At 44.1% G+C, this 12,530-nt stretch overlaps 1 protein-coding gene across 1 annotated transcript in view; it reads left to right on the forward strand.

Annotated features, from left to right (window-relative positions):
• Positions 1 to 12,296, forward strand: part of hoxb3a (homeobox B3a) — an 87,515-nt gene extending 75,219 nt beyond the window's left edge. Inside the window, exons 6-7 of the transcript XR_011991791.1 lie at positions 8,524 to 8,644; positions 12,204 to 12,296. The gene's annotated coding sequence lies outside the window, so the exon portion shown is untranslated. The remainder of the gene's footprint in view (positions 1 to 8,523; positions 8,645 to 12,203) is intronic.
• Positions 12,297 to 12,530: the final 234 nt, after the last annotated feature.

Here is a 12,530-nt window from a genome sequence, read left to right on the forward strand (position 1 = left end):
ATTGAAAACATACATTTTAACAAACATTAATAATGTGTTTGGTTATGAATAGAATTTTCATTATTATCAGAATACATAATAACTCCATAACTCCAACTTATATTACATTTTTGGTTTAAATCGCACCAAAGGGCTATCAAGAAGAGCTGTAAAAGGCATTTTTTTTGCATTTAATATATAAGAAGAACTTGAATAGCATGAGTTAATTCAACATCAAATCTCTGATGGAATGTGGTAAAACTCTTATATACCTTGACTCCTGCATTATCTATTTAAATTATGCCTTGATTTTATAGAACACATATTCTCAACATTTATACTGATGGATGCATTTTCAGTTAAGATTAAATTACTATTCTATGTGTAAAATCAACAGATTTGAATATGATATTAACCAGTCCTGCCAGTTCACACTAAAGTGAAAAACTTACTGTGTGGTACTGTGCGATGTTGAAGTACACACAACAGTGCAAGATTTAAAAAATGTAACAGTGAAGCCTCAGGAATATTGCTTTATGTATGACTTTTTGATGCAACACATCACATTGTTTTAATTCTGTGCCTTACAATGTATTTTATGGGCATGTGGTCCTCAATTATGCAACTGCCATCACCTTGCATAGTGTTTTACTCATACGCCTATAGGATGTGTTTCATTACCATGGGGTCTGTATAAACATGAAATTGGTGGGGCAGGGTCTGGATGTGGCATCACCAGTAATTATCATCAGTGCCCTGCAGTTGCTCTGTCTCTGAGCCCATTGCTAATGTTTACCTGCGTAAGGTGAGCCCATCTTCTCTAACCCCCTAGGAATGTACAAGGGACAAAGGCTGCATTTACTCCTCGTCAACAGATAATTTTATACTGATTTAGCTGCTTATGTAAGAAGAATAAGTCAGAAATCCCTGCCTTTCTCTCTGTTACAGTACTCAAGTGATACATGATTCACTGAGTCTCTGAATGAGAATATCAGTGCAGTCGGCTGCAGGTCTCCCATTGCCAGTTAAAAAAGAATGACAAGGATCTTTGGACAGCTCTTCTGATATCAGGGATAGACTTGAAGCGCCAAGACCAAAAAGCTGTTTCTAATACCTTCAATAGAAGCAAGTCCTCAATTACCCTTTATTTAACGAATGTCAGAGTCTCTAGATTTTGTCCTGACATGCCAGGTTCAGGTTCAGTCAGCTGACGATCATTTTCACTGCCGTTTGTTACAAATGCCATCCAGTGTGGAGCAGCAGGATCTTAGCTGATTCAACAGGTGTTATTGAGTTGGCTCTCAGTTTCATTATGGTTATATAGTTTGTGTTCCTTTAATAAAACATAAAGTCATCATAAATCATATGTTATTAAGTAATCATAAACAGCAAGTTGGTACAAGACCCTTAAAGCGTCTCCCCCTCTTATGCAAAATTGAACATGTTATGGCAGTGTAATCATAGGGCAAATTCAAGTACAACACAGAATAAAATCAGAAAATAAAAAGCCAGAAAATTATTTAGCCTGTATTTTCTAAGATTCTGTTTTTGAAGACTTAGACATAAGGTGAGTGATTGTTAGTCTGTCACACAGAAATAGGGAGTATATTCAAATATCGAATAAGCATAAATAAATTAAGTAACATTCCTGTTTAGTATTAAACATTCCACAATGGCCTCATTTTGTGAAGGATAACTCTCTATTCATAACCTTGCTTGCAATAAATGGCTCCACCTCTGCAAAGACAGGGTTTTGCAATCGAAAGGGTTCAAATGCAAAAAGTTTCTAACGGGTCCCTTAACAAAACCTGCAGACAAGTTTGCAGTATTATGGATGGGAGGTCATCAATATGCATTTGAGAGCATCGTCACTGTAGCCCATCTTGATGGAAGGTAAACTAATGAATAAAGTTACAGCGGTTTGGGTCAGGATATTAAACTGACAGATAAGCTAAAGATGTATGAAAGCCATGCTTTATACATTCAGTGGATAGAGAGATAGGTGTAGAATTATACCATAGATATTTCTTTAACATTAAAATATAGTTCATATTTTATGACTTTATGACCCTGCAACACTGACCGGGATAAATAGTTAAAAGATTTATGGATTTTATGGTTAGAATATATTAAACACTGCACAACTATGACTTGGAAGGTATAAGTGTTCTGATATTTTAAAAATATTTATTACACACTTCCGCATTCTTCCAATTCAATTCAATGATTATCCAATAATATCTAATACAATATTGCAGTATCTGGTTTGTACTGGACTATACAGGTATTCTTTTTCAGTGTGGCATAATTGTTCTCCCAAAAATAGGGCTACCTGAAATTTCGAAGCCACACCCACTTTCTTGCCCCCCTGTACCATTCGGTCCCTGCTCTTCATTCTCTATCTGTAATGTACTGAATATATAAACAAGAGACCCTGTCTGGCACAGCCAGCCTCCAGTGATGCATGGAGTGTTGAAATCTATCTGCATGAGCTGTCAGATTTCTCATAGCTATCAGTATCAATAAACAATGACCTTCCCCAATTATACTTACAGCTGAAACTCGATACCAGCCAGAGCTAAAAGCTTGGACAGAAGTGGAGAGAGACAAGGAGGGAGGTCAGACTCTGCAGGCCATTTCCCTGCTGTAAAACCCAGGGTTCACAAGACTGGACAGGGGTCGTGTTACAGGAACATTCTGGAGAATGTGCAGCTCTGACTTTGCAGGTCCTCCTTTTCTTTAATTGTCACTGCCTGACATGGTTGCAGCATTAGATAATAAAAGGTCACAGTGACAGATTGCAGTCAGCGGCCACATGCCACAGATCAGCATGGGCACAACCAGCCACCCACCTCCTCACTTCCTTTGATAGGTATTATTTTCCAGATAATAATGCCGTCGATGGTCTGGCTTAATTTCCTCCCTCAATTTGTTTTTCTAATACCATACAAAGTGTCCAGACAATGCCCAGAGGAAGCAGCATTAACACATAGCATGTATATGTATGAACCGTGCATCTTTAAACAGCTCTGGAGTGGTTAAAGGACTGTGCAGCGGTACAAGTGTGCACTTGAGGAGTGTAAGAGGCGGCCAAGGCAGAGTTCCACCCTCCCCCCAGTAGTGTCAGGCAATACCAAGCTTCTAATCCTCTGGCAGTCCCTCCTGGCCCAGTTTCTTCCCCTGCCATGACAGGGCATACATCTTAGAATTCTGCAAATAGCCCTGGAAGATCGTACCTCCCTGACCCCCCACTCCCCAGCCCCCCGGCTCGGGATTTCTGTAACAAATCGGGCTTGTCAGGAGCCCAGCGTGGGAGGACCGAAGAGCAGACTATAGAAGGCAGCCAGCCCAGAAGCTGGGATGAGAAAGATACGGTGTCCTTCCTAACCCTGCACAGCTGTAGACAGACAGGGAGACCGAACTTATCCTAGTAGAACCGGCTGGTGATTCTGTTGGATGTAATGGGCAAGCTTCTTTATTTTTGGCTTGTGGTTTTTGACCTAAGGCAGGAAACTGGACTCAAACCAGCCTCTCGTTCATTGTCAGTGCTTTCCTCTAGTGAGCTGTTTTGTTTTGATTTAGATAGAGGCCCTCAACGGTGCTTTTTCGGTGAGTGTAGGAGAACACATTAGCAATGATGATGTGTTACATGATTTGCCCCAGAGAGGTGATCTTTTCACTCTGTCTGCTTGGGCTCCCAGCACCTGGTGCTTTTCAGGGTTCACCATCAGGTCATCCTTCCGCCTGCCCCCCTCTCCCTCTTCTCCTGTGTTTGTGCAGGGTGTCAATTCCCTTGTCGTGCTGTGAGGTGGCAAAGCCTTGCTGAAGCATGATGAAAAGCTGCCCTCTGTTTGATCGTGGCATCTGTCATGGCTGCTTCAACACTAATGCCCCGTACTGTAAAACCAAGCCCTAGAATGCAGGGGGCTTATTGGAAACAGAAGGTAACGAACTTTAAAAAGGAGAATGCCAGCTTTTTTAACATTTGAACTATTACCTTTCAACCTCAGCTTGACACCCCCAGTGCGGCATGCACATATACACTAACCAAAATTTCAAAATATTTTTGGTTTGGCTTAAAATCTGCTGTTCCTGCATCTATAACGTTATATCCTGATTGGTAAATCATAGCACGCTTGCAAAACAACACGGCAGAAGTTAAACATTTAATGAATGAAATTAAAAATCAGTTAATGTCTATTTATGATAGTATATATGAACAATTTTCATTACCAGTTAGCCATTATGTTTCCGAATGACCACACTATTCAACTGCAAGATGAACAAAAATTCTTTGACAGTGGGTTTGTGCTAGACTAAATTTTGGATTGGTACAGTTTGGACTTACAGTATGAGTTATGTGATCCTGGACCAGTAATTATAAATCATGTATATGAATATAGAAATATACACAAATAGTCAAGTATGGATATTTTATAAATTGCTATGATAAAGAGATGTTTTATAGTTTTCTTGTGTCATTATATAAATAAAGAAAGCCTTTTACAAAGAATTGAGAATAGAACCTGTCATTGTTATAACTGCCAATAATATGAATGAATGACATATTCCATGTGCTCATATTTTAATAGCAACACTTTGTCAGTAATTTTGCGGCTCCACACTGCTACAGTTTTGTCTCCCCTATAATACATTGTCTCGGCAAGGCCTGTGCTCCATGCTGGTTTCAGAATTTGTTGTGTGTTATTGACCTCAGCCCAATTAACACCCTGGTTTCAGTGATTACTTATGCAGCTGATAGTTCTGTGGCGCATGCACAGGTGATGCCTCTGTGATGTGAGTTTGGAAGGTATTTTCCTAGGAGGGGGAGTCGGCGTCTCTGCTGAAACTGTGCACCAGCTGTTACTCGACCACTGGATCTGGCCACGTGTCAGCCCAATCTTTTCTTCTTTTCATCACTGCCACCAGTTTAATCAGCACACATCTGCTTCCCTTGGATGCTACTGGGCAGATCTGCATTACTAGCAGATCATCTCTCCCTTCAAGTTCCCCTCCCTTTCTCTCTAGGCACGGAACATGAAAAACTTGGGAGTGTCCTTTTGGAAAAGGAACCGTTGTGCATGACAGGGAGATCAGCAATGTGGCAGCACAGACAGAGTCGGCATTAGGGAACGTGAGATACTTCCGAACAAACACCGTAAGACAGGCTCGTAATCATTTGTAGTCGCAACTGTTTCAGGTTTTTAATGCTATTCCCTAAGAGTAATTATGCAAATGAACACACATGCAGTTTAATTAAAATATCAGCAGTGCATGTATTTAACCATGTGTCCTCCAGGCAACAACAGAAGCTGCAATTTGTGGTGATACATCCTGTTACAGGATGAGTAAAGGTTCTTGCTCAAGAATGACGGCTAAGACTCTTTAACTAAAACTGGGACCTAAAATGCTTTTTGTGCTGTGTGGCTCAGCAGGGTAGGATGCTGTCCCAAATCTGGAATAATAGCCTAAGTATTGGGCCCATGAGCAAGGCCCTTAACCCACAGTTGCTCTCGGGACTCTAAGACTACTTGTATAAGGTAGTGAAGCAAACTGAACTCATGATTAGCAGATTGTAAAGTGCTCATGTAAATTAGCCTTGTTCTTTATTTTTGAATGATTTATAAAGTCTGTCGTTTAAAAAGCAATAACAGGCAGAAGAAACATGCTGAGGATGAGAGTTTTCATAACTGAACGAGGATCACTGTTTTCCAGCAACTTAATATAGAAAGTTAATTGTAAAAAGTAATGTAGAAGAGTGTAGGCAAGTTTTACAACTATTTATCATGTAACTTCTTGTTGTAGTGAGGGTGATTAGGGGGGCGGGGCTGGAGCCTAGCCAAGGTAGTGTAGGACACAAGACTGGGGTGCAGCAGAAGAGTTTTGAATTAGTTTTTAGGAGAGGTACCAAAACACCAGCCCAATTACGGAGTACTGGAACAAAAATAGCACATTATGCGGTTTCTTGGGAAGTGCCTTCAACACTTCCGTCATGCAAAATAACAGTAACGGAGGAGCTTTGCTCTAATTATGATAAATTGCTTAAATATAATTGGAATGTGAACAACAACAGCATTCAGATACCATCAAAATGACTGGGTGGAGCAGATGTAATTGAATCAATCAGAATGCTCCCCCACTTATTACCCAGGGAAATCTGTGCCAGTATGGAAAAAAAAAACCTAAGCCAAACCAGGAGAGCAATATATGTAGAGACACTTGATTTGTCTCAGTGCAGTATTCCTGGTGCCCGTGGTAGCAGGGTAGCAGATCCCATGCAGGCCGCTCCTTCTGGACGTGTCAGCGTTGGTGACAGAACCCTTACTGTGGAGACAGATGTTGCACTGCGGAAGGGGGAGGATGTTTCATCAGCCTGCCAGTGTGTTATAGCTCTTACGGGAAAAATGAAGATTGCACACAGAGGAAAGACAAATAAACAACTTACATGAAAGGGAGATATGAAAAGAAGTAGTGAAAGATAAAGATGAAAAGGAAGGAGAAAGTAAAAGTGGTGGGTGCCTGAGGAAGCAGAAGGTGGTGGAATCTATTCCTGGGACAGAGTAAATCTCACAAATGTGAGCAAGGTGTATATAGAGAGCAATGGCCAGTTTCTATAAATCAAGGGAATAATTAGGTGTAAAGATGATCTTAGGATTGCTCATCAAATTGATTAATACAGTCCATGCAACCCTCTCTGCTTGTTTATTAACAATAGCAGGGCAGGAGCACAACGACAGCACAACTAGGGTAATAAATTACTGAGGATGGCGGGCATGCAGAATCAAGCCAGCATATCCGCCCCAAACCGTCACTGTTCCCAAAGTCGGCCGACCCCACACTAGGTCTGGCCCTCTCTCTATGGGAGGCGGTCCAGCGGGGGTCGTGAGAGCCTCAGGGGCCAGCCAGCAGCTGGAAACAGTGGGGTTTGGGTGACTGTGACAGAATGACAGAGGAAGTGAGTCAGATTGAGAAAGAAGAGAAGACAGTAGTCATAGATGAAAAAAGCAAAACTGAAGAGGAGAAAGAGCGAATTCTTCAACTGATAATTCTACTTTGCTGAAAGTGCAGTTTTACTGAAAAGGTTGTTTTGTCTTACCCCTATACAGAATTCTACCAGTTGCATTTTTAGTTCTTTATATAATCCCCATTATTTTGCTCTCTCCTAGCCATTCACACTGCAGTACTCCAGAATACATTAGGCACTGCAATACAACAGACCACTGCATCTGCAATCCTGTTCAGTTTCAAGCTACAGACGCTCCTCTACTTGCGAACAAGATACATTCCGAACGGCCGTTTGTAACTTGAAATGTTCGTAAATCGATATTCAACATCGTTTTAAGGGTATACGCAAGTACAAAGAACTAGGATGCTGGGAGTACGCACACTACGCTGCGGCGCGGCGGGAGTAGCGGCCAGGAGTCGTACTAGGCGGAATTGGCATGCAGAAAAAAAAATTGGTGTTGCAGACAGAAAACGGGAGCCCAGAGGAACACAATTTGGACTTACAGTCCTTTTAGTTCGTATGCCTGAAACTTCGTAAGTTGAAAGTTTGTAAGTAGAGGAGCGTCTGTATATGTGAACTATATGTGACTATAAATAGATACTTTATTCTTTTCTGCTATTACAGCGTCTTAGATAGCCTCTGACCGTAGCACACTGAGCTCGTCACTTTAGCCCTAAAAGCTTGGAATGTCCTGAATGTCACATAAGCAGCATGTCTATATTTAGCATATTTTAACAGTATTGAAGAAGACTCACCACTGGTTCCCGCCAATGGAAAATTAATTCCTGCTGGATGTCTCGAAAGCTGCTCTTGTTGGTCAGGATGACAATGATATACTTAAAAAAAATTCTAATTCACAACAATTCAGTCATTTTTCTTTATAACCTAGTAAGAGAACAGACTGGGCAATGATATATGAAGGTATTGGTTTTGTTGTTTCGTTTGTGGTTATTTTGTAAAGCATAGAATGCAATAAATCTAAAATAAATCCAAATAATTATAATAATTTATGGCTGGCATTTATATTTATGGTTTTGAAAAGTGCACAATAAAGAATTTACTACCACTCCTCATTTAGCGACCGAGTTCTGTTCCAGCGACACGGTTGTCAAGCGAAATGGTCGCTGAATGAAAATCACGGTAGCCTAGGCGTGACCACAACTGTGCTTACGACTTTACTATAGCCTTCCATGCTCAATTTCTTTTATCCTTCATAAAGTGGATGTTTTTAGCATTTTATGCATTCTGCTTCAAAGATCTCTCTCAGTCCCACATGCATTGTTAGGCGTTTGAAAGTTGGATAGTAAAAAAAGCACATTGGTCAGAAAATAATTTTTCTATTACTGTCGCATTGGCAAATAGCTGCTATCTGAGGTAGGTGCTAAACAAACAGTGGTTGTATGTAGAGATTTCCCAGTCTCACAAGGCCCCTAATGAAGCCAAGCAATGACTCATGCTCCGGAGTGTATCCTGATGTTCTTTAATACTTGACAGCTCTGCTACAGACAAACTCACCTCTTGATAGCCCTTCCCCCCAGGAGTTCAGAAGCCTCTGCAGATCTCCACATCTTGACCAGACTGTAACCTCACCCCAGAATACCCTTGGGGCTGCCCTGCAGTTTCTATCCTAGCTGTATGCAACCCACGCAAGCTGACCAGGTGAGCTTTGTGGAGCCCCCTGCTAACGTCCTGTTAGCAGGTTTCTTACCATTAATCACCGGCGTGACACATTCCACTCATTTGCCTGTGAGGGACAATTTGAGCCACTTGAATGAAGGCAGACTTCAGACTTACTGAGAAACTAAATTCACAATTAAACCAACATATTTTAAATAAAAATGTACAATCAAGAATATATGACTTTCCCGACACAAATTCTATTTTAAAAACACCAAAGAACAAGTTTTACTTCGCAGTGATTGTGCTAAAATATTTGCAAGGCATTTGTACTACACCCTTGTCCAAATGATTTGAAACAAGTTGCCACACAGACATGCATGCAGTGGCCTGGGACTTGCTGGTTTGCACAGCCAACAGGGCAGAGAGTACGCTGAGTGGATGGAGAGAGGAGTCACTGTGTCCACAGACTGGCAGGCCTGCTCAGGTGGGGATAGAGCTGAGTGGATGGAGAGAGGAGGCACTGTGCCCACAGACTGGCAGGCCTGCTCGGGTGGGGTTAGAGCTGAGTGGATGGACAGAGGAGGCACTGTGCCCACACACTGGCAGGCCTACTCGGGTGGGGTTAGAGCTGAGTGGATGGACAGAAGAGGCAATGTGGCCACAGACTGTCAGGCCTACTCGGGTGGGGTTACAGCTGAGTGGATGGACAGAAGAGGACTGTGCTCACAGACTGACAGGCCTGGTCCGGTAGGGTTAGAGCTGAGTTGATGGAGAGAGTAGGCACTGTGCCCACAGACTGGCAGGCCTGCTCAGGTGGGATTAGAGATGAGTGGATGGACAGAGGAGGCACTGTGCCCACACACTGGCAGGCTTACTCGGGTGGGGTTACAGCTGAGTGGATAGACAGAAGAGGCACTGTGGCCACAGACTGTCAGGCCTACTCGGGTGGGGTTACAGCTGAGTGGATGGACAGAAGAGGACTGTGCTCACAGACTGACAGGCCTGGTCCGGTAGGGTTAGAGCTGAGTTGATGGAGAGAGTAGGCACTGTGCCCACAGACTGGCAGGCCTGCTCAGGTGGGATTAGAGATGAGTGGATGGACAGAGGAGGCACTGTGCCCACACACTGGCAGGCTTACTCGGGTGGGGTTACAGCTGAGTGGATGGACAGAAGAGGACTGTGCTCACACACTGGCAGGCCTGCTCAGGTGGGGTTACAGCTGAGTGGATGGACAGAAGAGGACTGTGCCCACAGACTGGCAAGCCTGCTCGGGTGGGGTTAGAGCTGAGTGGATGGAGAGAGGAGGCACTGTGCCCACAGATTGGCAGGCCTGCTCAGGTGGGGTTAGGGCTGGGTGGATGGACAGAGGAGGCACTGTGCCCACAGACTGGCAGGCCTGCTCGGGTGGGGTTAGAGCTGAGTGGATGGACAGAGGAGGCACTGTGCCCACACACTGGCAGGCCTGCTCAGGTGGGGATAGAGCTGAGTGGATGGATAGATGAAGCACTGTGCCCACAGATTGGCAGGCCTACTCAGGTGGGGTTAGGGCTGGGTGGATGGACAGAGGAGGCACTGTGCCCACACACTGGCAGGCCTGCTCGGGTGGGGTTAGAGCTGAGTGGATGGACAGAGGAGGCACTGTGCCCACACACTGGCAGGCCTACTCGGGTGGGGTTAGAGCTGAGTGGATGGACAGAAGAGGCACTGTGGCCACAGACTGTCAGGCCTACTCGGGTGGGGTTACAGCTGAGTGGATGGACAGAAGAGGACTGTGCTCACAGACTGACAGGCCTGGTCCGGTAGGGTTAGAGCTGAGTTGATGGAGAGAGTAGGAACTGTGCCCACAGACTGGCAGGCCTGCTCAGGTGGGATTAGAGATGAGTGGATGGACAGAGGAGGCACTGTGCCCACACACTGGCAGGCCTACTCGGGTGGGGTTACAGCTGAGTGGATAGACAGAAGAGGCACTGTGGCCACAGACTGTCAGGCCTACTCGGGTGGGGTTAGAGCTGAGTGGATGGAGAGAGGAGGCACTGTGCCCACAGATTGGCAGGCCTGCTCAGGTGGGGTTAGGGCTGGGTGGATGGACAGAGGAGGCACTGTGCCCACAGACTGGCAGGCCTGCTCGGGTGGGGTTAGAGCTGAGTGGATGGATAGAGGAAGCACTGTGCCCACAGATTGGCAGGCCTACTCAGGTGGGGTTAGGGCTGGGTGGATGGACAGAGGAGGCACTGTGCCCACACACTGGCAGGCCTGCTCGGGTGGGGTTAGAGCTGAATGGATGGAGAGAGGAGGCACTGTGCCCACAGACTGGCAGGCCTGCTCGGGTGGGGTTAGAGCTAAATGGATGGAGAGAGGAGGCACTGTGCTCATAGACTGGCAGGCCTACTCGGGTGGGGTTACAGCTGAGTGGTATAACCATGCTTCAGCCATCCATGTATATTTCAAGTAAATGCTTTAAGGGTCGGAAGACTCCCCGTGTTTCCTCCAGGTTCTCTGCTTTTCCCCCACAGTCCAAAAACATGCTAAGGTCAATTGGAGTTGCCACATTCCCCATAGGCATGAATGGTGTGTGTGTCCAGTGATGGATTGGTGCCCCATCCTAGGTTATTCCCATACAATTTCATTATCAATCCAGGTCCTAAATATAAACACTTATTACCCAAGGTGATAAGTATGAATTAATATGACTGTGATGGCCATTTAACTGTCGTCAGTTCGTCTGCGTATCGTGACAAGTTGTTTCACTTAATTTTCACAAGGGTGTAAAACTTTGCCTGTCCAAGGTCTTCAGTGATTATTGAGGGACATGCATGAAGGTTTGCTATTGTCTCAGCAACACATTTCAATGACTTATATTGTACACAATGAAGCAGATCTTTAGTTTCTCCTATCATCCATATACTTATCTATGATGCTTATTCAGTATAGGATCATACTGGAACGTGAAGTAGGCAGCATAGAGCAGGAGGCGTGGTACATCCTGACAGGATGGCAGTCCTATGCAGGGCATGTTTTGTAGTATATTATTATATTTCAAATATCTCGATTAATGAATTAAAGACAGCTACATAATCACCTTGTAATAGAAAGAGAGTGTAGTTTTCCAGCTTAATTACCATCAGATGCCTTACTTTACCTTCCCCAGGCTATTTAAAATACCACCCAACTGCCCTTAGATTTATGTATCTTTTTATCCTATTTAAACAGTGCCTGACATTCACAACCACATAAAATCAGTGCTACTACTAGAGACCTTGCGTGATGATCATGACTTGGCTGCATGTGATGCATAGCATCACTAATATGTTTTGGAGAGGGTGGCATATAAAGTGCATATCTCTGAATGAAATATACTTAAATGCATATACTAGGAAAACTAAACAAATCCACAAAGCCTCTTTGACCAGTCTCTTCTTAGCAGTGCTCAACCCGTTACTCAGCAAAAACAGGGAAGGTGGTGTGTTCCTGTCACTTTGCAGGCCATATAAATAACCGTGATGCTCATGCATGTCTCCTTGGCCTACTTGGCATTCTTCGGTGGTGACTCTCTTAATTCCATCATATTAATACACATTCTGCTTTTTGTTTGCTTTAGTGTTACCTAATAGGAGATTGAAGATGTTTTGCTGGCCGTGTGCAGCAAATGCTTTGGAAGGGCTAAGAGGAGCAGCAGAGCAGGAGCTGCACATGGTACAGAGTGAGCTCTTCCAGGTGGGGGAAGCCTGCAGAGCCCAGGACAGATGCTTCACCCTCCCTCCTTTTCTTTTCTTCATAAGGGCAGAGGAACACAGGCCAGCATGAAGGCATAGAGGGGAAGAGAGAGAAAGAAGACGACGTAATTATGTTTTGGTCTAAAAACAGCTGCACACCCTGAAAGCAGAGTGCTTTGGTGTCCAAGCAAAGGGGGTTTAGTAGCTGGCGG

This window comes from Paramormyrops kingsleyae, chromosome 5 (genome assembly GCF_048594095.1).
Source record: "Paramormyrops kingsleyae isolate MSU_618 chromosome 5, PKINGS_0.4, whole genome shotgun sequence".
Classification (NCBI taxonomy): domain Eukaryota; kingdom Metazoa; phylum Chordata; class Actinopteri; order Osteoglossiformes; family Mormyridae; genus Paramormyrops; species Paramormyrops kingsleyae.